We start from the raw sequence: 22826 nt of genomic DNA, 5'->3' as shown, positions 1-22826 counted from the left end.
ACTAGTCATTGGGGAGATTGAGCATTTGGTCTCCAATGTGATTAACCCAGGCTTTTTTCAAGCAATGGTGTCAGTGAAGTTTGTAAATGGAGTCTGGTACAAGTCTGGTAGAAGTCAGGTGCGAATGACAAGTGAATGGCTGCAAAGGCAACTGACACCAACTTATATCAATTTAAAAGCTTTTAAAACAGCAAAAAGAATATATATATATATATATATATATATAAATGTATTTTATATATATAATATATATATAAAGAAAACTTTCCTGATGTGCTTTTGAAGTTTTTGTTTTCCCCTGTTTACAGGTGGTGTGGCTGCAGGGCTAAGTGGATCAAGCTATACAGTGGTTATGGGCTCAGGCTGTGCAGCCTCGTAATATGGGCAACTGAACAGCACAAGTCATTCTCAAATTCTCAAGAAAGTATTTTGAACTTAACATGAGAATATGCTTTGTATTCTCATATATCACCATCTTAAGAAGTATAGGCTAAATAAAACTCCACAGGCAAGTAAGGCAACCATTTGCTCAGCAGTTACAGCCTTGTGGCTTTAGACACTAGTCACCAGTGCTTGTATGTTTGAGAGCATGTGTTGGCTTGGAGTGTGAGCTGACTTGTCTCAGTGTGATAAGGTCATTGCTGATCTGCACAGCTACCAGAAATGAGCATGACAGTTGTAATGTGACAGTGTAAAAACAGGGAACAGCCCTGCTCTGGTTGTGAGTGGAGGCCTTCTGAAAGCCCTTTACATCTGTCGCCTCTGTCACCCTGGCTTGCACTTACATGTCTGTGTCCTGTTGAACAACTGTGCTGATTCACTTGTGTTCATCAGTTTGTTACTGATTAGGTTGTGTAAATGGATATGAAACTACTGGTGATTATAAAGTTTTGATTTTGCTGAAGCTGTAGGTGCAGGGAGGTTTAATTGTACATTTGTATCCTCTTTTTGTAATAACTGCAACTCGTACAGGGCATGGGCACAAGGTGTGATAGATCTTCGTTTATCAGAACTAAGGACTGCTGGAGAGATAGTGATTCCAACTACTCTAAATCTTCTGTTTAAATTAAACATCTATTGGTTTATGTGAGCTTAGCAAAAACAGCACTTGCACTGCAATGATGACTGCTGTTGGCTAACAGGAATATCATCCCTCTCCTCTCTCTTTTTCTAAACCAGTTTTGGTCTACTGAAGATATTCTGATGCCACCCACAGGAAGAAGCATGTACTTGTAGCAATTCTCTTCCTAATTTACAGCAGCTCTCTGTCCTGTTAAGGGTGCTCTAACAACACCAGCAAGTAATACTAGCGAGCAGAGGAAATGTCAAGGCACGTAGCTGTGTGGGCACATAACTACAGGGTGACATCCAATGCTCTTGTTATCTCCATGCCTGAGAATGGGAAGTATGATTTGAGTGCTGGAGCAGAAGATAGAGAACAGAAATCTCATTCTTAGCGTTCAACCTGACTCAGCTAAGTGCAGATTGGGGTTGGATCCTGCTCCCTCCTCTCAGTTTCTCAGGTGGTAGACTCCAGTCTACATCTGTACAGCAAATACATTTTGTGAAAATCTTGCCAAAACCATTCCCATAGGACGTGCTGGGTTTCTGACTATTTTCCACAGTGCTGAGCAGACTGTCCAGCATCCTGGTGTGCTGGGAGGCTGTGTCCTGCTACCAGGAAGTAGCTGCAGCTTGCTGACAGCTCCCAGCTAGGACACAGCATGCAGAGTCTGGAAACCAAGCAGCCTTGCCCAACAGCTGCCCAGGGACTGCACATACCTAACCCTGGAGATATGAAGGGAGTTCCTCTCGAGGCTTCACCTATAGGTCTCGGTGCTTTCCTTCTCTTCCAGCTGTACTGCAGTACAGGGCACTGTGGTTCTGCTGTTATTAAACTAAACAGGTTGTTGACAGCCAAGTAAACCCGAGGGAAACCTTGGCTTTCCGGAGAACTTGATCAGTTCTAGGGTTAGGCTATATGCACTAAGTATTCTAAAATCACAGCTTTACTTCTACAAAAATACTTTTCTACTCACCTCTTCTTTGTTACAAGGGAAATCATACTGAGTAAGATGATAATTTATACTTAGATGAGTTTTATGTAAAACTCACTGCTCTATTAAAGTAAATTAAGTTTAGTTCTGTGGGTGGATAAATACAATGACTGATCTTTGATTTTAGTGCTGAGAACAAATTACTGATCAGCAATATTTTTTGCATGATATGCTCAGTAAAATGCTGTCATTAATTTGTACTTTATCTGCATGGTGAAAAAAAATCAAGTTTATAATGTATATTTCTAATATGTGCTTTTGATGCTGGCAGTATTACGTTCAAATCTCTAATCGGAGGGCCAGATTTTCCTAGCAGGGGGTTTCAGCTACACTGTAAGTGGTTTTTAATATAGAAGAGTCGTGATATTTCTGGTTTGGGCTAGTGAATGTGTTTGCCTGCTCTCCATTTCACACTTCTCAGTGCTCAGGGACAACATTCCAGGATTTGCCAGCTCAGCAAACATCTGACATTAAATTCATGGCAGAAGAATGATTTGTCTTTGTTTTGAGGTCCTTTCTTTTCCTTGACTATTTGCATCACTAGAGAAATCTTCCTTTCACAAATGTTCTATGCATACATCTTTATGCCTGTTCAGGGGAGGGCAGGATGCGGCTGCAGCATCTCTCTCTCGGTGCATATGCTACAGGAGTTCTGTCATTGTCAAATATGTGTGCCTGGGAGAGGGTTATGAATTTATCTTCATCAAATTCTTGTGAGATAGGGAAGAGAAATTAGATTATACAGATGGGGAGCCATGACACAAAGATGCTCTATCCCACGAACATGTAGGCACGTGTTTAACTGACAACTGCAAATCCAATTCTCTGCGTAATCTGAGGATTTCTGGGAAGTCAGCCAGGCTTTTCACATGAACATGCTTTGGCATCACCACAGCTGCTTGGTACATGGAGAGCTGAATGGCCTCCATGGGTGGGCAAAGTCAAACAGTGAGTCCTGCTATCCTCACTCCCCATGCTGTGTTTTAACTGTAGGAACTATTTTGTACTTTGCTGGGGGCAATTTTCTCCCTTCTCCCTGTTTGGGTATCCACAGAGACCAGGGGTGCCTCAGCAACTAAGGCGGTGCTGCTCTTCCCTCGGCCTGCGGGCGCAGTGCTTGCTGGTATGTGGATGTGACAGCCTGCGTTTAACCTCGTGTTTAACTCAAATCAGGAGGCTCTCTGGAAATACCCCATGGCCTTAAAGTCCACCTGTGCTCACAGAACCTCAAGCAGAGCCGTGCTCCTCCGGGGGCCGGGCGGCTCCGCGCCTGCCTCAACCCCCAGGCGGCGCTGCCGCGGGTTCGGCCGGGGCAGGGGCGGCTCCGAGCGGGGGGGAGCTGCCGCCCGCCTCCTCCATCCCTCCCTCCGTCCCTCCGCCCATCCCCTCCCCTCACCGGTGGAGCCGCCGGGCTCCCTCGCTCCTCTTCACATGGGGCTCGCCCCGCCGGAGGGACAGCGCTCCTGCCCTGCCGCCAGCCGCTGACGGGGAGCGGGGCCGGGACCGAGGCAGGCAGGCAGGTAGGGGCGGGCGGCGCCCCTGAGGGAAGTTGGCGGGCGCGGGGGGCTCTGCCGCCCGTTGGCGTCGGTTGTGCCGCTGAGGCTGTTGGTAACGGCACATGGCGGGTGGGAAACCGCTGGGGCAGCCGCGCAACTTCGGGGAGCGACCCGAGCTGAGGGAACCAGGGGCGCTGAGGGAGCCGTCGCCCTTCTCCCGACCGTGCCAGGTTGCCTTTGGGTTCTCGCGTTAAAGGTCGCGGCCGGAGAGCAGGTCGGTTATTTGAGAAACTGCTTTATTCCTTTTTTTGGCTTGTTCTGCTGAACACGGAGCGTTGGTGAGGTTGATTTCTGTGGCTGATAGATTAAACGCGGGACAAATTCCTGATGTCATTAAAGCGAGAGTTACGGGTTTCTAGAGTTCTTGTAATCTCGTGTTCTCGCAGCTCAAAATAAACCTTTTCGTTTCAAGGCAGAAAAACGGCTCCAGCTCTTGCTGCTTTTGATTGATTAGAGCTCCTTCGTGGAAATCGGCAGGGAGTTTCACCTGATTAGGACCCGTAAAAATTGTCCTGAGGTTTGTTACACAATGGGCTGTAGGCACGCAGCCTGGGCTCCGTTAGGTAACTTGGCATCTGGGGCTCCTTTTTGCTGGTCCAGCCAAGTGCTGTAAAGTCACATTACTTCAGGTGCTTCACTTCTAGGAGCCAGCCCCTTAAACTTGGGATGTCTGAGAGAGAGGGATCGCCATCCTGTCCTCCTTAAGGAAAAATAAGTGTGTTGGCTAAATGAGTAACAATCTTTGATCATACTGAAGTTCAGAAATGCTCTGTGTGTTTAGATGGCAGTAAAGCCAACTGTTTTCATCCTGAAGACATTTTATTCCCTGATTGTGTTGCAGCTGTGCCTCAGAAGCCCTAGTCAAGAAGCAGGGACCTAGCTGTAATAAGATGAGTACAGGCACATGTACTCAGTCAGCCTCACCACTAAAGAGCTTGCTTTCTTGTTGATTTATGCAGAAACCTTGCAGAAAGCAGAGAGCTGCTCACAGAAAAGCTTGCTCGTTACCAGTTTCCCCATGTGTGAGCTGACTATTCAGTTATTGCTGTTCTGTTTTTTCTGTGTTCCTAAAATACCTGACGGTAAGCAGATATAGGGACTCCCGTCAGTTGCTTGTGGAACTTTTTTTTTGTTACTGCAACTGCAAGTGTTGCTGTAAAAATGCATTTGTTAGGGTGTGGAAGAAAGGAAAATAAAATGGTAACTTTCTTGTACTTAAAGTAGTAGCAACGTAGGACCGGACTGAAGTGTGGGGAGCACTCCTTGTGCTGTAACTGCTTTAGGATGAGAAAGCTCTTCTGGGATGGCAGTTCTCCAGTTCATTCTGGGGTCCTCAGAATTTCAGGTTGTGAGTCTGACTGGTTCTTTGAGTGAGAAAGAAGCACTGTGCTGCATTGTGTGTAGCTCAAATGCAAGTTGGAAAGTTTCATATAGCCTTAAAACCCCTCTGAAGCAGGTGTATTTGCTATGTTTGGGTCAGTTGGACTTGGTTACAAAAGAACAGGTAGCGTTTCTGAAGTAGGGCATACCGGTGTAACTGTTAGCTCTGGTGCTTAAGTGATGGCATTCTCACATTCAGACCTCCATCTGGTAGGAATATACGCGTGAAAATTCAGTGTCTGTAGATAGACATTTGGGGATTGCTAACCTCATGGCCACACTGGAGATTTGGATACCTGATACCCTGAAGCACATGCCTCGTTTTTTTTCCATAAACTTACTCTTAAGATCTCTTCTGGGCTGAAACCTTAAGAGGAAAAAATGTCACTGAAGTTAAGCATTCAATAATTTATTTTTTTATAAAACAATCAACAAAGATTCTTAATAAGCATGTGAAGAGCACTAATAGTTTGTTTAGCTGAGCTATCAAGCCGAGCTTTGGGGAGAGATTTTTCTAGGATAGTCTACTCAAAGGTACCCCAGTTTAAAATTCTGCAGTGAGGTGACTTATGGTGAGCTAATTTTATGAATAAGAACTTGATGTTTGTACTTCTGGCAGAAAGTCTGTGGACCAACTCTCTTCTTAGCAGTATGCCAAAGCTCAGAGCTCCTGATACACAGACAAGCTGATGGTGAGGTGCTATGTGTCTGAGGCTCTTTTACAGAAAGCATTATGTAGCAGCCATCAGTGATGTATCACAATTGCTGGTTTATCTTCACAGGGGTGGGATAGGAAAGTGCCATGGATGCAGAGAGACTAAGTGCCTCGCTGAGTCACTTAGGAAGCCTGAAAGAGCAAAAAGTTGAAGCCAGGTAGTAAAAGCTCTAGACTGGCAATCCTACCTGCGCTGTCTGCATTCGTTGCTATAGATTGTTTGAATTATGCTTTGAGAGAGGCATTGCTAGTTCTTGCATCCAGTGGTTGGCTGGGAATGTTTGAAGTTAAAACGTTTTTTGACTATATGGCTTTCTATGTCTCTGCATGCACGTGCTATGTGGTGGGCAGCAGTATTTTATTGTGGTGCTTCCCTCTTCCTAGGCTTGCTATTTGAATGTTTTAAAATGACCTGGTAGCCTCAGTGTGGAAACAGCACTCTGTTAATGGATTGTTAGGGTGGGGAGTCTGAGTGTGAGATACCCCGTGGTCAGCATTATGGTTCCTGATGCAACCATTAGTAAGCAACACTTTGCATAAGTATCCAAACTAGAATCTAATATCATCTGCTGTAGTGTACTTCATCAGTAAAGTGACTTTAAGCAAGCAGAAAGTTTTGAGGAAGAATAATTCCCTGCAAAGAGCTGGGCTGGGATAGCTGTCAAAATGGTAACTGCATTTTTGTACTTGAAAATTGTAACACACGGTCAAAAAAGTAGCTAAATAGTTGAACTTTTTTTTCTTTTTTTTTTAATACAAAGGTTCTTGACAGGAAAACCTGAGCAAGGCATGTTGCTCTGAGCAACCCGACTGTTGTATGTGCTTGGAACTGAAGTGTCCTTTGCTAGTGCGATTGCACACGTGTGAACAACAGCAGTGGATGCTGGCTGTTGGCAGTGGGGGTATTTATTCCACGTAGGCTCAGGTTTGGGCAGCCAAAGACCCCGAGGCTGTCTCCCACTAGTCAGCCAGTTGTGGTTTCTGCGTCTCCCACAAACTAATAAAAATAAATTGTGTTAATGTCCTTCTGCTTGTCACTTTTTCCTGCAAACACTGAGGGCTGTAAAGTCGCCTTCTAGCTGCAGTTTGACTGTGTTCTCCACGCTGGTGCGGGTGTCCTTAGGCAGCGCTGATTTGCAGAGCAGGGAAGTCTGAAGGTGGCATTTGTGCCCTAGAAAAGCTGCACAAGAGAGAGCGCCAGCGAAGTGCATGCTAACACACGTTAGCACTGTGGCGGATGAGCCTGATTGCTCTGCTGGATCCCAGCCGTGCCACATTTCCACGCTGTTGGGCCACCTGAGCCGCACGAAGAGGCTTCGTGCCCGCCGCCGGACAACAACGGAACCGCAGCGTCGCCAGAGCCTCAATTTAGGCTTTGCCATAAAACCTTCCCCGAAGTTCTCCCTTTGTCCGGGGCGCTCCAGCGGCCGCCCCGCGCTGAACCTCCCGGCCCCAGGCGCCGCAGGAGCGGGGCGAAGCCGCCGGGGGGCGCGCAAGGAGCGCCCGGGGCCGCCCGGTGCAGCCCGGCTCGGCCCAAATCGGCCCCTTGGAGGCCCGTCCTGGGGCAGTTCGCTGCCGAGCCCGGCTGGGGAGGGCTCTGGGGAGGGGGTGGACGGCACCCAGGCCGGTTAACGCGGCTTTGGGCGAGCTGCTGGAAGAGAGGTGTAGGGCAAGGCGAGTGCTGCTTCTGCAGCTGTTTGTGTCCTGCCGCCGGGTCTCATAGGGGCTTGTCTAGCCGGCACCACTTTCCCCTTCTGGCTGGTGTCCATCCCTTAGTTTGTTTTTCCCTTTTCTGAGCTCTTCTTCTTACCACCAGCCTTTCCTACCTTCCCAGCCCAAGCCCGTCAAAGTTGGAAACAAAAGGTCTGCCTGCTTCTTTGGGAAAAAGGAGGGCAAGAAGCACCTCAGGATGGAGTGCTAAAGGACCGCTGGCCGAATGGACTGTTTGTGGCAAGAGCAGTGACTCCAGGCTGTAGCTCCCTTTGTGACTTTCGTGGAATGGCTTGGGTTGGAGTGGACCTTAATGATCATCGAACTCCAACCCACTGCCATAGGCAGGGATGCCACCCTCTAGACCAGGTTGCCCAGGGCCCCATCCAACCTGGCCTTGAACACGTCCAGGGTTGGGGCATCCACAGCTTCTCTGGGCAACCTGTTCCAGTGCCTCACTACCCTTACAGTGAAAAATAAGCCCCCTTTAAGTATTGAAAGGTCACAACGAGGTCTCCCTGGAGCTTTCTCTTCTCCAGGCTGAACATTCCCAGCTCTCTCAGCCTTTCTCCATAGCAGAGGTGCTCCAGACCTCTGAGCATCTTTGGGGCCCTTTGATTTCTCATTTATCCTCAGTAGAGGCACATTCTTCAGGTTGATTCAGGGGGAATACCTACAGCATTTAGCTCTCTAATGAGTGTCATTCATAGATCAGCAAAGGTTGTGAGTGGCTGTTATGGAGAGTTGCAGTAGCGTGGAATAAGATTCAGTTTAGCTGAACACTGGACAGGTAGAAAACAGATATAGTATAAGCAAAAAAAAAAAAGTTTTCTTAGTGGAAAAGACTGTGAGCTGTGGAATTTTCTGGCACAATACCTGTGCAATTAATCCATACTTTCCTCATCTACTGCCTGCTATAATTTCCTCCAGTGCATTATTTACTGTGAATTAATCACTAAATGTTAGTTGGATTGTCATTAGTTGTCAGGCAGTGAGACAGAAATTCACTATGCATCTGGAGAGGGCAGGGCACCCTTCTCACAGGTGGTAAAAGCCAGTTGTTTGGCTGTGGGGTGCACCTTTAACATGGGTGATGCTTGAGATTAATTTCTCATTTGTTTGGTCTTCTGTTTGCAAGAGGAAAAAAAATCCCTGAAGTATTTTGTCCAGAGGCTGAATATTGTATTCTTCAGGAAGATCTGTCCCTGTGGCTCAGAGTAATATCAAGTAATAGGGTTGTTAGTATGTTAGTTGCTATCTGGAAAGATTCTGTCAATAAGCATCTGGATATTTTGATACATGCGTAATTGGATTGTTGAATAAACAATATCTTGGGAAAAATCTGCAGTAAAAGAGTATCTGTACAGTTAGGTGAAGGAGGTGAGTGATTGGCACTGATGTTGATGCCATTAAAATCCTTGGCAATGTGGACAAATGAATAACCCACAGCTAGCAGGATGCTAAATAATGTAGACAGCTGTTTCTTATTTGGTCTTATGCTAATTGCTGTGAAAAAACTGCTGCAGTTACCATTGCATTTGCCAGCTGATGGAGTTGCGCATCGTTTGTATACTCCTGGTGCAAATGTTGTCTTTGTACATCAGTCTTGGTAACAGATAGAAACAGATGCTTTTACTTGGCTGTTAATTTATAGTGAAAGTTTTATGGGATCATTAAGTTTTACTGAGAAAGATTTAAAATGACATTTGGCCAGATAGGCTCAGCTTTGCATAGTGATGAAAGAAATGGGGAAATATATATTCATATTATATATATGTATATAATATAAAATGTTTGTTCAGTAATAGTGTGTGTATATATATATATATATATATATAAAATATGATAATATTTATATGGAACTAGCATATAGATGAAAAAGAGGAGAAGAGCAAGAGAAACAGGAAATAGGACTAGCCTCTCTGCCAGGGTGGTTTAATTAATGTCCAGTTCCCTGTGAGGGGTTGCAGGCTTGGAAAGTGCATGGGTATGGGCTTTTTTCCAACTTGTAAAGGCTTTCAGTCTTTTAAGCTTGTATTAATGGTCTGGGCTGAGGCTCAGCTTCTGTTACCTGGAAGAAATAGAAGGTTTGCCATGCTACAGCTTGATTTTAGGTTATTTTGCAGTTGCATAAAATACAATATTACGTAAGCGTTGGGTCCAAGTGAGAGCTGGCCATAGCCAAGCATAGAATGAGCAAGCAGAAACTTCTGAGGCATGTGTAATGTTCTCTGAATTTAGGAAAAGACCTTTTGTCTTTTCAGCCGGATCAGCTGCTGCTTGACTAATTTTAATTTTGCTTCTCACTGTGACATAAGTATTCTTTTTTTTTTTCAGTTCTGATTTGATATAAAAGATCTCATGCAATTTACAGGAAAAATGGCAGCATCAGCCCTTCCTCTTCATATCAAACACAATATTATCTTCCAGAAGAAATAATTGTGCCATAGGACTATAGAATAGTCAGAACTGGGGGAGGTGGTGAACTTTGGAAATCACTTTTTCTTCACAATCTCAGATACCTTGTGCCCCTCTCTGTTGAGGGGCTAAGATATGATGCTTCAAAATAAATGCTTGTTGAACTGTAGTTACAACATGCATATAAAATGTCAGATGTAGAAAACAAGAGACTAAATCATCATTTGTATGAAGATGTAATGAATGGCTGATTTATAACAGCGTACACAAAAAGGTGTGGGAAAATGTTTAAACAAGTGTTTTTATGAGATTATACCTTAGTATTGAATTCAATATTGTCTCACGTCTGTAATGTTATAAAGGCCAAGAAGGGGTGACATGACATTGTCTGATTATACAAGGAAATCCTTTTTATTGGGGTGGAATTTTCAGTCTTGTTTATAGGTGGACTGTGCTCAACTATGAACCTGCAGAAGAGATACCACAAAGTAGACCTATGTTGTGGTTTAGCCCGGCTGGCAGCCAAACACCACACAGCCGTTCGCTCACCCTCCCCCCTCCCTCTCCGGGATGGGGGAGAGAAACGGGAAAGTGAAGCCTGTGAGTTGAGATAAAGACAGTTTATTAAGACAGGGAAAATAATAATAATAATAATAGTATTAATAGTAATAATGTGTACGAAATAAGTGATGCACAATGCAATTGCTCACCACCCGTTGACCGATGCCCAGCCTATCCCTGAGCAGCCGGCCACCCCCTCCACCCCGGCTAGCCACCCCTATATATTGTTCAGCATGACGTCAGATGGTATGGAATACCCCTTTGGCCAGTTCGGGTCAGCTGTCCTGGGTCTGTCCCCTCCCAGCTCCTGCTGCATCCCTAGCCTGCTCGCTAGCAGGACAGAGCGAGAAGCTGAAAAGTCCTTGGCTTGGTGTAAGCACTGCTCTACAACAATTAAAACATCAGCATGTTATCAGCGCTCTTCTCATTCTAATCCAAAACATAGCACCCTGCCAGCTACTAGGAGGAAAATTAACTCTGTCCTACCTGAAACCAGGACAACCTAAAAAAGACCAAATAACAAATCCAGTCAGTATGAAAAATAAATGTAACTACAACATTGGATAACACTGACTGCAAGGAGAATTCTGTTAGGGAAGTGGTCTTTAGATGATTCTTAAACGTCTTCCGTGGACTGATGAAAAAAGACTATCTTCATGCGCAGAAACTGGAATACAAAGCATCCAGTTCATGGGGACTTGATATGATCAAAGACTTTCTTATTTTGTCAGTGCATGTGTAACAGTAGAATTTTAAGAAGTATTCTGTGCACTTGGTCAGCAGCAGAAAGACTCTTGAATGCTTGTCGCTCTTTCAGACCCTGTCAACCAGCCTCATGGGAGAAAGCTACTGCAGTTAGCTGTAACGCTCTCCATTTGGTCGCTTTGTTCACCGTTCAGTGTGTGTAAAAAGACTATGAAAGCAGGACATGTGCAACTTTAAGCTAGTTATTGATTGATTGAGATGTGTGGTAGGTAACTGGGACTACTGAGCTACCAGGCAAAACATTAACATACCACCCATAGGTAAGGCATCTGGTGAGGCTTTGCTGGCCCGGCAGTTGTCAATACTGGGGAAGGTTGGCTTCTATTGCTTCTTGATTGGGCTCATTTTCAGTGTTACTCACTTGCTAGCTTCTGTGTTTTTTTTTTTTTCTCCTTCCACTTGAGTTCTTGAACTGCTAACCACTACCATTGTCTTAAGGTTCTTATTCGTGGCTGCAAATTTACTGTTCTTATCTATCGTGGCTCTAGTCTAAGTATTGTCACACTGCTTTCTTGCAAGCTGGCAGTTTCCTTAGAAGTTTCATCCAAGGTTATGCAGTTTTGCTGCGTCAAAACTAAGCCTTGGAGCACAGACAGCTGAACCCCTAGGAGGAAGATTCACACAAAGCTGAGGTGTGAAATCAGGATAAGCTATACTGTGCTGATTCCCTTAGGAAGACACACAGTGAATAGTAACTGCAAGGTTATTTGATCTACTTTTGAAATAACTGGATTTCTGCAGGAGAACTATGCAAGTTGAGCCTACCCTGTGCTGGACTCTTACTCATCAGTGTGTTTTTGTATATATTTGACACACATGTGGTTTATAATTGGTTCTTGGCCTGGGGCTGATACAGATTGCCTGTGGTAGGAAAAACTGAAAAACAAAAAACAAACAAACAAACAAACAAAAAAAAAAAAAACAAAAAAAAAAACCCTTTGAAAGAAATAGAGGATAGAGGAAGGTGAGGCTTAAAATGTTGACAAAGGATGTAAAGGAACAATGGAGGGGGCAGTCCAGTAGGTAAAATTGAAGAGAAGGGAAAATAAGAACAGGTTTTAAAAAGAGAGGATAAGATACTTAAAGATAAGGATAAGATAAGGGGGTACAAAGATCAGAAATTACAAGTAGGTTTTAACAAAGAAACAGTGGGTAAAATTCTGGCTGTTGTGAAATGCAGAGCTTATATTGCCTTCACCAGTCGTGTCTTGGATGTCAGGAAAGAAAGAGAGCGTGACTTCTTTTTGTATTTGTAAATTTACAGATTTTGAAAGTTTGTTATCTGCAGTGAAAAATCAGGTGAAACACTAGGAAAAAATTCTCACTTGTGCAGTAGTGTAACTGGAAAAAAAAATTCTGAAGAAAGTGATTTCCATTATCTGGAAGTTTTCAGAACAGGAATTGTCTGCCATGGGTTTTTGGGTTACAGTTTCTTCAGTTTTGGGGGCAATTGATATTTCAGTTGCATCCTTTGTGATTTTTATAAACTTGTCCAGAAAAATGACTGAGTTATGCTTGATCCTTTCCACACAGATGGCAAAACTTGCTTAAAGAAATTGTTGGTCTCCATGCAGCATGTGAGGGAAGCCAACATATTTCTGATATAACATAGCAAGAGTTAATATTGTGGGAGTAGTCTGTTTTTTGTTTTTTTTCTGTGACCTAAGATTTATGATGGAGTGCATCAGGTAATGTTACTAATTTGTAAGCCAGTTATTGATCTTGCTCTTTTTGCTGTTCTAGTTTAGCTAGAGAAAAGTATTTATATACATATAGAGAGAGAGAGACAACCGAAGCAGCCCTATATAGCTTGCTATTATGCACAGATATTAGCTTTACATCTTTGGAAAAATCCACCCCTCTTCTGGTGTTAGAGTTACGTAAAGTGTGATGTGAGTGACTTCCCATGCTGCTTATGAACAGGGATAGAGTGTGTGCTATCTTCATCTGAGAGATGCCACTTAAAGCTGCAGACTTGGTGGCATAAGCATTCATCAGGTGTTATCAAGGTGGCTGGCCTGACACATCAGTCATCTTCTAATATCTGCAATAAAATGTAAGTAATTGGGTTGCTAAGGATTATTTTATGCACCAGAGTGGTTATGTGTGGCGTGGGATTTTTCCTCTAGTGAAGTATTTATTCTGAGAGTAATGAAATTGCAGCAGTTACAGGACAGCTTCCAACTAGTTTTGTTTTTGGCAACAACAACTGAATGGATCACAGGACTGAATACTTTGCAAAATCCCTATTTTTATCAGTGTCTGGTGCAGAAGAAGGCTTTTCTTCCATCCATCTATGATCTTTGCTTCCTGCTGTAGCGAAACAACAAATTGTGGTGGTTCTTACGTTGAACTGCAATTTCTTCTAGCAGCATTCTTTCCAAGTGTTCACCCAGTTATATGTTGAATTTGCTGCCTGAGTTAGTTTTACTTTGTTTGTTTAAAATAAACAAAGAAGTGAAGAATATTGGAAACCATGTGGTTTTTTAGTGATTTAGGTTTTTTAGTAATTTAGTAATTTTTTAGTAATTTAGATTAGTAATAACATTTTTAACTCAAAAAAAAAAAATTGTCCTTAAAATGTTTTGGTGTTAATTGGTCAAAGGGGTGTATTTGAAGGTTGGCAGTGATTCTCAGCAGAGTTGGCCGGGAGAACTTGTAAAAGTATCTATTCTTGTCTGCAATGGAAATCACTTTGGTTTGAACCAAAGTTAAAACAGTTTAACCAGTGTTAGTAGAAACTAGTTTCACAGTGAAGATATTTGTTTCCTGCCTTAAACAAATGTTTAATTTCTGCATCTTGTTACTTGTGATATTAACGTATAGTTTCCTGTCCTGTTAAGTTATATCTGGCCTTCTCTTAATGATATGTCTTTCTGCTAGTTTTCTTAGATAAATACTGCCTATGTATTGTTAAGAAATTCTAAACCTGGCCTGTACTAACTATAAGATGAAACACGTCTCTGACAAGTGATAATAATGAAGCCAAAAGTGTTTTGTAGGCATGGTAGGACATAATTAAAAAAAAAGCGTATTTTTACATGACTTGAATTTTATTACCTTCCTAGATATAATGCATTTTACTGTGGGCAAACAGTTGCTGTATAATCACCCTCTTTAGTAAGTAACCAAATTTAATTTGCTTATTTGCACTTACGTCTTGGTAGTGTTTTATTGTGGAAGTAGTTATGTTTAACAACCCATTTAGTGGGTGAATAATTCTTTCAAGATGTTGTATCCGTTTCCCACTAACCATTCCTGACTTGTCAGATACTAATTTTTTTAAAAGGGTTGACTTTTAGATATGTGACCAGAGGCTAAATTGCAGTTGAACGAAATAGCACAGAGACGATATTGAGGGTTTGATCAGTCTGAAATGGTCCACTTCTCCTGCAGCCTGAAAGAGTCAGGGAAGATGGATACAGCGAGTGACTTGCTTTGTAGCTTATCTCTGTAACTCCACTACAAAATACGAGCTGCACTTTAGAAATGCTCACAAAGTACCACCGTGTGAGTTGCCAGCAGCATGTGTGAGACCTGTGAAAGCAGCAGTGCCCAGTGGTTTCTGAAAGATATGGGAAATGAAGGAGAGAGTAGCCCTAGCATTTTTCATACAGCTGTTGCCAAGAAGCTCCAGCTGAACATAATCTCTTATTGACTGTGGTTTTGGTTTAGTGAGGATATAACAGACCACAAATTCAGTTTCCGTTAGCTAATTCTGATGTGACCTATCCCTGGCCTTGATAGTAAAGAACTTTTACAGTGTGGATTTTGTGGGGTGTGTGCGTGTGTTTTTGTTTTGTTTTTATTTCACTGAGTATGGATACTGTAAGCAGATGGAAACCACCCAGTGGGACTGAAGTTGGAAAATAAGTTAAAGTTCAAGTCACTCATGCGTTGAAGGGTAGGAAAATTAGTATACAGTTAAAGGCTTCTGTTTAATCAAAAGATTGGTGTTAAATGTTCATAATAGCTATGTGTTTGGAGGAAAACTCAGAAGCTGACCTCTGTGGAAAATGTCTTGCATTAGCGATCAGCATAAAATCTCTTGTGAGCCTTGTAAAGAGCGAGGGAGTTGCATTTGACTTGTTTGGTTCATAATGCTCCACCAAGGAGAGTGGCTTACCAGGATGTCGGCTGCTGGTACCCATGAGCAGCAGAAGGGCAGGAAGGTGTTGGTAGGGGTGGAGATGGATCTGTTGAGTTTCTTGCAGGGAGTCCTACCCAAATTGTCTGTTAATACCTTCTCACCTGCCCGTGTGTTTAAAAGAGCTCCTTGTGGCAGCTCCCACAGTAAAATCCCTTGTGTTATCTAGGTGTGATTCATGAGAGCTGCTCTCATCCCTTTTTTATTGAATGATCTCTGGGGTTTCTCTTTAACTCTTGGGTAGATGCTTTGAAGCTGTGTGAGGATGCTGGTGTGAGGCTTTTGGACTAAGGAGGCTGCACATTCCTGTTTTAAAACATAGTATTGTAGAATCATAGAATGTCTTGGGCTGGAAGGGAGGGACCTTAACTATCATAAAGTTTCAACCTCTCTGCCATGGGCAGGGATGCCACCCACTACATCAGGTTGCTGAGGGCCTAATCCAACCTGGTTTGGACACCTCTAGGGATGGGACATCTACAGTTTCTTTGGGTGACCTGTTCCAGTGTCTCACCACCCTTTGAGTGAAGAATTTCCTCCTAACATCTAATCTAATCTCCCCTCTTTTAGTTTAAAACCAATCTCCCTTCTCCTGTCATGAACTGCCCAAGCAAAAAGTTGCTCCCTGTCTTTTTTTTTATAAGCCCCCTTTAAGTATTGAAAAGCTACAGTAAGGTCACCCCAGAGCTTTCTCTCCTCCAGGCTGAACATCCCCAGCGCTCTCAGCCTTTCTTCATAGGAGAGGTGCTCCAGCCCTCTGATCATCTTTGTGGCCTTCCTCTGGACCGGTTCTAACAGCTCACATCCTTGTGCTGGGGGCCCCAGACCGGACGCAGCACTCCAGGTGGGGCTTCACAAGGGCAGAGCAGAGGGGGACAATCCCCTCCCTCCCCTGCTGGCCACCCCTCTGCTGATGCAGCCCAGAACGAGTTGGCCTTCGGGGCTGCAAGCACACACTGCTGGCTCGTGTCAAGCTTTTTGTCCACCAGAACCCCCAAGTCCTTCTCTGCAGGGCTGCTCTCGATGAGTTCTTCTCCCAGTCTGTCCTCATGTCTGGGCTTGTCCTGACATAGGTACAGCACCTTGCACTTGGCCTTGTTGAATCTCATTGGGTTCATCTGGGCTCACTTCTCCAGCTTGTCCAAGTCCTTTGGTTTTTAGCATTAGCCTGCTCCATGTCTTCATAATATCTCTCATGAACAAAAAATCGGAGGCAAAGATATTAAGAGGCTTTTGTTCTTAAGTTCTTACTTGCAAGGTGTGAGGTTTAGGTATTTGATGTGAGTGGAATGCTTTGAAAATGGAAAGTGAGACAGAAAACAGTACTTTCTATTATATTGTTTCTCTAGGAGTTTATCATGAAGTATTTGGGGATTTGATTCCAAAATATTAGTTAGGTTGTGACTTTGCACCTGCTGAGTGATCTAGGATAAAATGTATATTCATTTATTTTGTAACCAGTGAACTCTACTGGCTTCTTGTTATTTCTTTGAAGAACAGTTTCCTTACCCAACAGGATTGCAGCAGAATTACAGCATTTGCAGGGCCCAGTTTTGTGAGTCTATTTCATTTGCCTTCATCAAAAATGGAAGTTATAGAAGTTTTACTCATAAGGTGTGAAAAAAAACTGAGCTAAGTAGAAAACAAAAAATAAAATAATAAAAAACCACAAAAACCAAGCCACAGTATGACACAGTTTAATATTATATGTTGTTTGTATTGTCATCTTGGTTTCTTGTTAGCTTTCTTGGTCTCCACTTTTTTCTGTCCTGAAATTAAATGTAGACATCTGAAAAAGAGGGTTTTGTGTTCTATTTAAGGGAATGATTTATAAAGATTTTCAACTGAGCATTATTTTATTATCAGAGATAAAAAAAAGATCTCTTTTTAAACACTCATTTAATGTCTAGTCCTTAGTTCTACTAAGCTCTTACTGCTAGTGTATTTTAAAAGAGAATTTAAGGTTTTTGTGGTCCGTCTTCTCCGTAACAATATTCAGATTGAAACAGTTGAAAAAAAAATACTTCTAATTATTTCAGAGTTATATAATAACTCTTATTTTTCTAATTATAGAGTTGTACTTCTAATCCATTGACCTGGATTGAAGCAGATTTGCTTTCTGGCTTTCATGTGTCAGAAAACATTTATGTTTACTTGCAGAGTACGGCAAATAATGTGTTTTATTTGGTTGTTTGGCCAGTGAGCCAAATAACCTCAAATGCTTGTTTGGATTGTTCTGACACAAATCTTCACCTAACTTGGTTTTCACATTAGTAAGAATTTGGAAGGGTCAAATGAAATCAAGACAAAATATTCTGATTTCATCTGAAGTAGTTTTCCTGGCAGCAGAACACGGGGGTCCCTGGTCATTTGGTGTACAGGCCAGTGGTCAGAGCAATTCCTGTGGGTAGACTGAAACTTTTTTTTTTTTTTCCTGTGAAACACTTGCTTTGGAGCTAGGCCAGCAGATGCGAGAATTCCGTCTGGTTTCCCTACTCAACCAGCCATGGTGGGGAAAGGAGGCACCGTGCCTCAGGCTTCAGCCTGGCTCCGTGTTGCATTGGATGTTACCCACAGGAGCACACCATTTGTGGGAAAGGCCAAGACAGCACCATGTGCTGGGCTGCTAGCACTAAGGTTGGGAAGGAGAGAGGAAAGCCTTTGAATCCTCTTGGGTAGAGGAAGGATTTGAACCTCCCCCTTTCCCATCCAGGACCAACATCATTTGGACAAAAGGAAGGGGCTGGCAACAACTCTGTGCTGTAAATTTCTGCTCAGTTTTTAGTTGAAAGCGCTTAGCAAGAGGGGTGGAAATCATGAATCTGCCACTTGGAGTGACGGACGGACTGAAACTCTAGGTGTTGGAGGTTTTTTTTGTATATTTTTTCCTAATGAACATTCGTGTCAACTCTCCCTCTGCCTAATTCAGCTTGCTTGGAAACTCCAAGCAGTATTGCTATTGCACAGGATATTACAAGCTCTCAGGGACGGTGGCAACTCTGTTTTTTCTGCTCTTATTCCTGCAGGCAGAGATGAAGGTATTCTGGGGAAAACAGCATCCAAGTGCGAGGGCTGTCAGGGCAGCAATGCAGGGTCACAATCTGCCTTCAATTCCTCTCAGGGTGTCAGTTATGTGAGGTGTGTATTTGGAAGTGGGTTTTTAGCCCTGAGGGAAGGAAGAGGCAACATGAAAGGCTGAAGGGGGAAGAAAAGGTAGGGAAGATTAAAAAAGAAAAACTGCCTTTGAAGTCACAGTCTATTCAACATTTGCAAGAATTCATAGGCTGGTTACTGTTGTTCCTCAGTGCCTTGGTGTCTTGAGTCATAAGCATTGCTAGGAACCAGGGGACAGCAGGGTTATACTGTTTGTTTGCAGTTGTACCATGGATCTGTGGCGGTGTAGCATCAGAACAGGGATGTTTGGACTCCCAGCCCAGAACACAATTAGGTGCGTTTCCCCGTAAAAAGGGTTTGTGTGATATTTTATATATGTTTGAGAGAGAGCAGAAACCTGATCGCAATGTTATGTTTAATTTCTATTCAGACAGATTAAGTGCCGGGTGGAAATAGTTGCCTATTATATTTCAGTCGTGCATATGCTTTTGGGCTATGTGGAAGCACTTGTGGAAAAATTGCTGTTTATGAAGAGATTTAGAGCCATTTGTCTTCCGTGAGCTATTTACTTCTTCAACTGAGCTAACATCTATTAAACTTTCATTCTAAGTATAATATCCACAAGAGTCAATTTAGGTAAACTGCAGTACCTCTTTCTAGACTAAAAATTGCTTTGCAGAATGGACGTAGAAAAATCCATTAAATTAATTTTTCTTTTTCTCTCGGTCTTTATAATATGTTGAGATTAAAAAAAATAAAATTGAGAGACTAGGGAAGAAGGGAAGAAAGCTCCTTTGTCAGCTACATAAAGGGGCAGTCAGAGCTATTGTGTGTACAGTTTTTTTTAATCGTGTCTTCAATTTTCTTTTAACTTGAATATGTTATCATGACTGCAAATTTTCACACTCCCATTGTCATAAACCATAGCCTAATAACCTTTAGAGCTCTGTTATTTTCCAGCCTGGCCGTCAAATGAGTGTTTGGAAGAATGTTGAAGACCATGGCTTAAATCGTGTTTCAATGTGCTGTCCTTTACTTCCAGTACCGTATGTTATTTTTAAAGCCACATGCATTTAGACGTGGGTGATGTTGGAGAATCAGCATCACCTTTGATTGTTATCAAGAAGACAAGGAGCTGCGTTCAGTTGTAGGCAAGAACCAAGATATGGATGAACTGTGCAGCTTCCTGAGCTGAGAATTTGTGGGGCTTGGAGGGGAGGGGAGCACAGATGCAGGTAAGACCTCCTAGACATGGGGGCCCTGGTGGGGACACTGCGTGGATTCGAGGCATGTTGTATGGTAGTGGAAGAGAATCCGTCTCCAGCCTTACCCTGATAACTGCTCACAGGTGTTTAAAACAGACACAGACACAGACACAGATTTCTAGGTTGGAAGAGACCTCAAGATCATCGAGTCCAACCTCCGACCTAACACTAAGCACTCCACTAAACCATATCGCTAAGCTCTACATCTAAACGTCTTTTAAAGACCTCCAGGGATGGTGACTCCACCACCTCCCTGGGCAGCCCGTTCCAATGCTTAATAACCCTTTCGGTAAAGAAGTACTTCCTAACATCCAACCTAAAACTCCCCTGTCGCAACTTTCACCCATTCCCCCTCGTCCTGTCACCAGGCACGTGGGAGAACAGACCAATCCCCACCTCACTACAGCCTCCTTTAAGGTAACTGTAGAGAGCGATAAGGTCTCCCCTGAGCCTCCTCTTCTCCAGGCTGAACAATCCCAGCTCCCTCAGCCGCTCCTCGTAAGACTTGTTCTCCAGACCCCTCACCAGCTTGGTCGCCCTTCTCTGGACTCGCTCGAGCACGTCCATGTCCTTCCTGTAGCGAGGGGCCCAAAACTGAACACAGTACTCGAGGTGCGGCCTCACCAGAGCCGAGTACAGGGGCACAATCACTTCCCTAGACCTGCTGGCCACACTGCTTCTTATACAGGCCAGGATGCTGTTGGCCTTCTTGGCCACCTGAGCACACTGCTGGCTCATATTCAGCCGACTATCAACCAATACTCCCAGGTCCTTCTCGGCCAGGCAGCTTTCCAACCACTCATCTCCCAGCCTGTAACTCTGCTTGGGGTTGTTGCGCCCCAGGTGCAGGACCCGGCACTTGGCCTTGTTGAACTTCATACAGTTGATCTCAGCCCATCGCTCCAGCCTATCCAGATCCTCCTGCAGAGCCTTCCTGCCCTCGAGCAGATCGACACACGCACTTAGCTTGGTGTCATCTGCAAACTTACTGAGGGTGCACTGGACGCCCTCATCCAGATCATCGATAAAGATATTAAAGAGGACATATTGTAGCCCAAGACCTAGCTGCTAAGAGGTAGGTCATAAACAGCAGAAAGAACCACTGTGCATCAGATAGGGGCCTTGGGGAAATATTAAGGGATGGGACCTCAGCCCACAAAAGTCGGGGAACGCTTTTTCCTTAGCCACTAGGGTATTTATAGTGAGATTATACAAAAGTTTTAGTGGGCTGGCTATTCCTATGCAGTGTCCTAACTTTTTTTTTTTTTATTTTTTATCAGAATGTTTTAAAGAAGCAAAAATAAAAACACATTCTGGGACTTTGTACAAGGATTTTTCTTTGTTTCTTTAAGTCTGTTAAAGCAACTTTAAGTTATTCATCGTTGCAAGATGGTAGGGCAACACTTGTAGGCCATCAGTACATGGTACCATTATCTTACTGGACAAACTATAGCAACAAAAACAAATATCTACCTGTACTTCAGTGATCTTCCTGCTCCCATCATCCAAACACTATCAGCTATTTCCAGTCTTAGGAAGAGGAGTCATGTTACCTTGCTGGTATTTGCCAGGGCTCTGTTACCAGAGATTGTGACTATAGAGCTCTGGAATAGAAAGATTTTTAAGAATGTTCTAGTCTGCTTCAGGTTGAATCTCTGAGCCTAGTTAACCTGCTTTGTGCGGTGCTGGGTTTGAATTGGCCCTCTGACTTTGCTAGAAGGGGATTACAGAGTACTTTCTATTATCGGAGCCGTAGGGAAAGGACAATTACAAGTTTAAACAGCACAGCTACCTATAGAAGAACTATGTGGAACCTGTGATATGACATCAGTGTGTGTATCTTCCATCAGTACAGATTTAAACGTGTAAAATTGCTTTTACTGGTATGCTTAAGGAGGTCCAAGCTATACTAGCAGTAGGTTTGGTTTAGTTTATCCTGAGATAGGTTATGGCCCTGGAAGAAGTGTTGCCATATTTTGGTGTCTTGGCAAAGTCTACTGAGTATAGGCAAAGATACAGTGTTGATTCCTTCATCTCACCTAGATTTGATTATTAAATAAATAAATAAAAATCTCTGCTTAATAAGCATCCAACCTTATCAGGTAAAGCAGCGTTAACTTGCTGCAACTCCGAGTTGATAGAGCCTAAAGTGATTTTCAAGGACACACATCTATGCAAGAAAGATGCATCGCTGTAAATGCTTAACAAACCCAGCCAATCATCTTCTCAATCTTGGTCGCAAAATAACTAATTGTTGGTGGCTTTTTTATTTTTTAATTAAAATACATATATATGTTTTTCTTCTCTCTGTGTGCTATACTGCGCTGGTAGTTTTCTAGCAAACCACAGTTAAAGATGCAGGCTTCATATTCTTTTTGTTGTTTTCTCACATGATGCTTTTACCATCTATCTTTACAAAATAGTTGCATTTGACTCTAGTAGTTGTATTTTATGAGTTGAAAGTCAATTTTTTTTTCTCAACAGGAATCTGTGGCATGGTGTTTAATGCAACATAAGAGTGAAAAACCTTTTATAGCTACAGTCCTTCCCTCTCCCCCTGTGGTGAGTTTACTCAGGTGGGCAGCTGAGTTCCACCATGGCTGCTCTCTCACTCCTCAAAGAGGAACGGGGAGAAAATATGATGAAAAGGGCTCAAGGTTTGAGATAAGGATGGGGGAGATCACTCAATTATAGTGACAGGCAAAACAGACTCAGAGTAGGATGATAGTAAGATTTATTGCCTATTACTAACAAGCTAGAGAAGTGAGAAACAAAGAAAAGAAGCCAAAACCGCCTTCCCCCCTGTCCACCCTCTTCCACCTCCTCCCCCCAAGCGGTGCAGGAGAAAGGGGGAGTGGGGGTTGTGGTCAGTCTATGGCACTTCTCTGCCGCTCCTTCTTGGTCACTCTCATCCCCTGTGCTGTGGGGTCCCTCCCACGGGATGCAGTCCTTGCGGAACTGATCCGGCGTGGGCTGCCCACAGGCAGCAGCTCTTCAAGAACTGCTCCAGATATGGGTCTGTACCACGGGGTCCATCCCGCAGGAGCAAACTGCTCCAACCTGGATCCCCCACGGGCAGCAGCTCCTGCCAGGTCACCTGCTCCTGCATGGTCTCCTCTCCACGGGCTACAGGTCTGG

The 22826-nt window shown here is 43.5% G+C and overlaps 1 protein-coding gene across 3 annotated transcripts in view; it reads left to right on the top strand.

The window, feature by feature from the left end:
• Positions 1–3404: 3404 nt before the first annotated feature.
• The window catches only part of CPNE4 (copine 4), a 244816-nt gene continuing 225394 nt past the window's right edge, over positions 3405–22826 (top strand). Inside the window, exon 1 of one of the 3 annotated variants that reach the window (XM_040548436.1) lies at positions 3405–3577. The gene's annotated coding sequence lies outside the window, so the exon portion shown is untranslated. Of the gene's footprint in view, positions 3578–3614; positions 3828–22826 lie in introns of those variants that run through there. The other 2 variants (XM_040548438.1, XM_040548435.1) reach the window with 2 other exon arrangements.

This window comes from Cygnus olor, chromosome 2 (genome assembly GCF_009769625.2).
Source record: "Cygnus olor isolate bCygOlo1 chromosome 2, bCygOlo1.pri.v2, whole genome shotgun sequence".
NCBI lineage: Eukaryota > Metazoa > Chordata > Aves > Anseriformes > Anatidae > Cygnus > Cygnus olor.
This window is presented reverse-complemented; position numbering and strand designations above follow the sequence as displayed.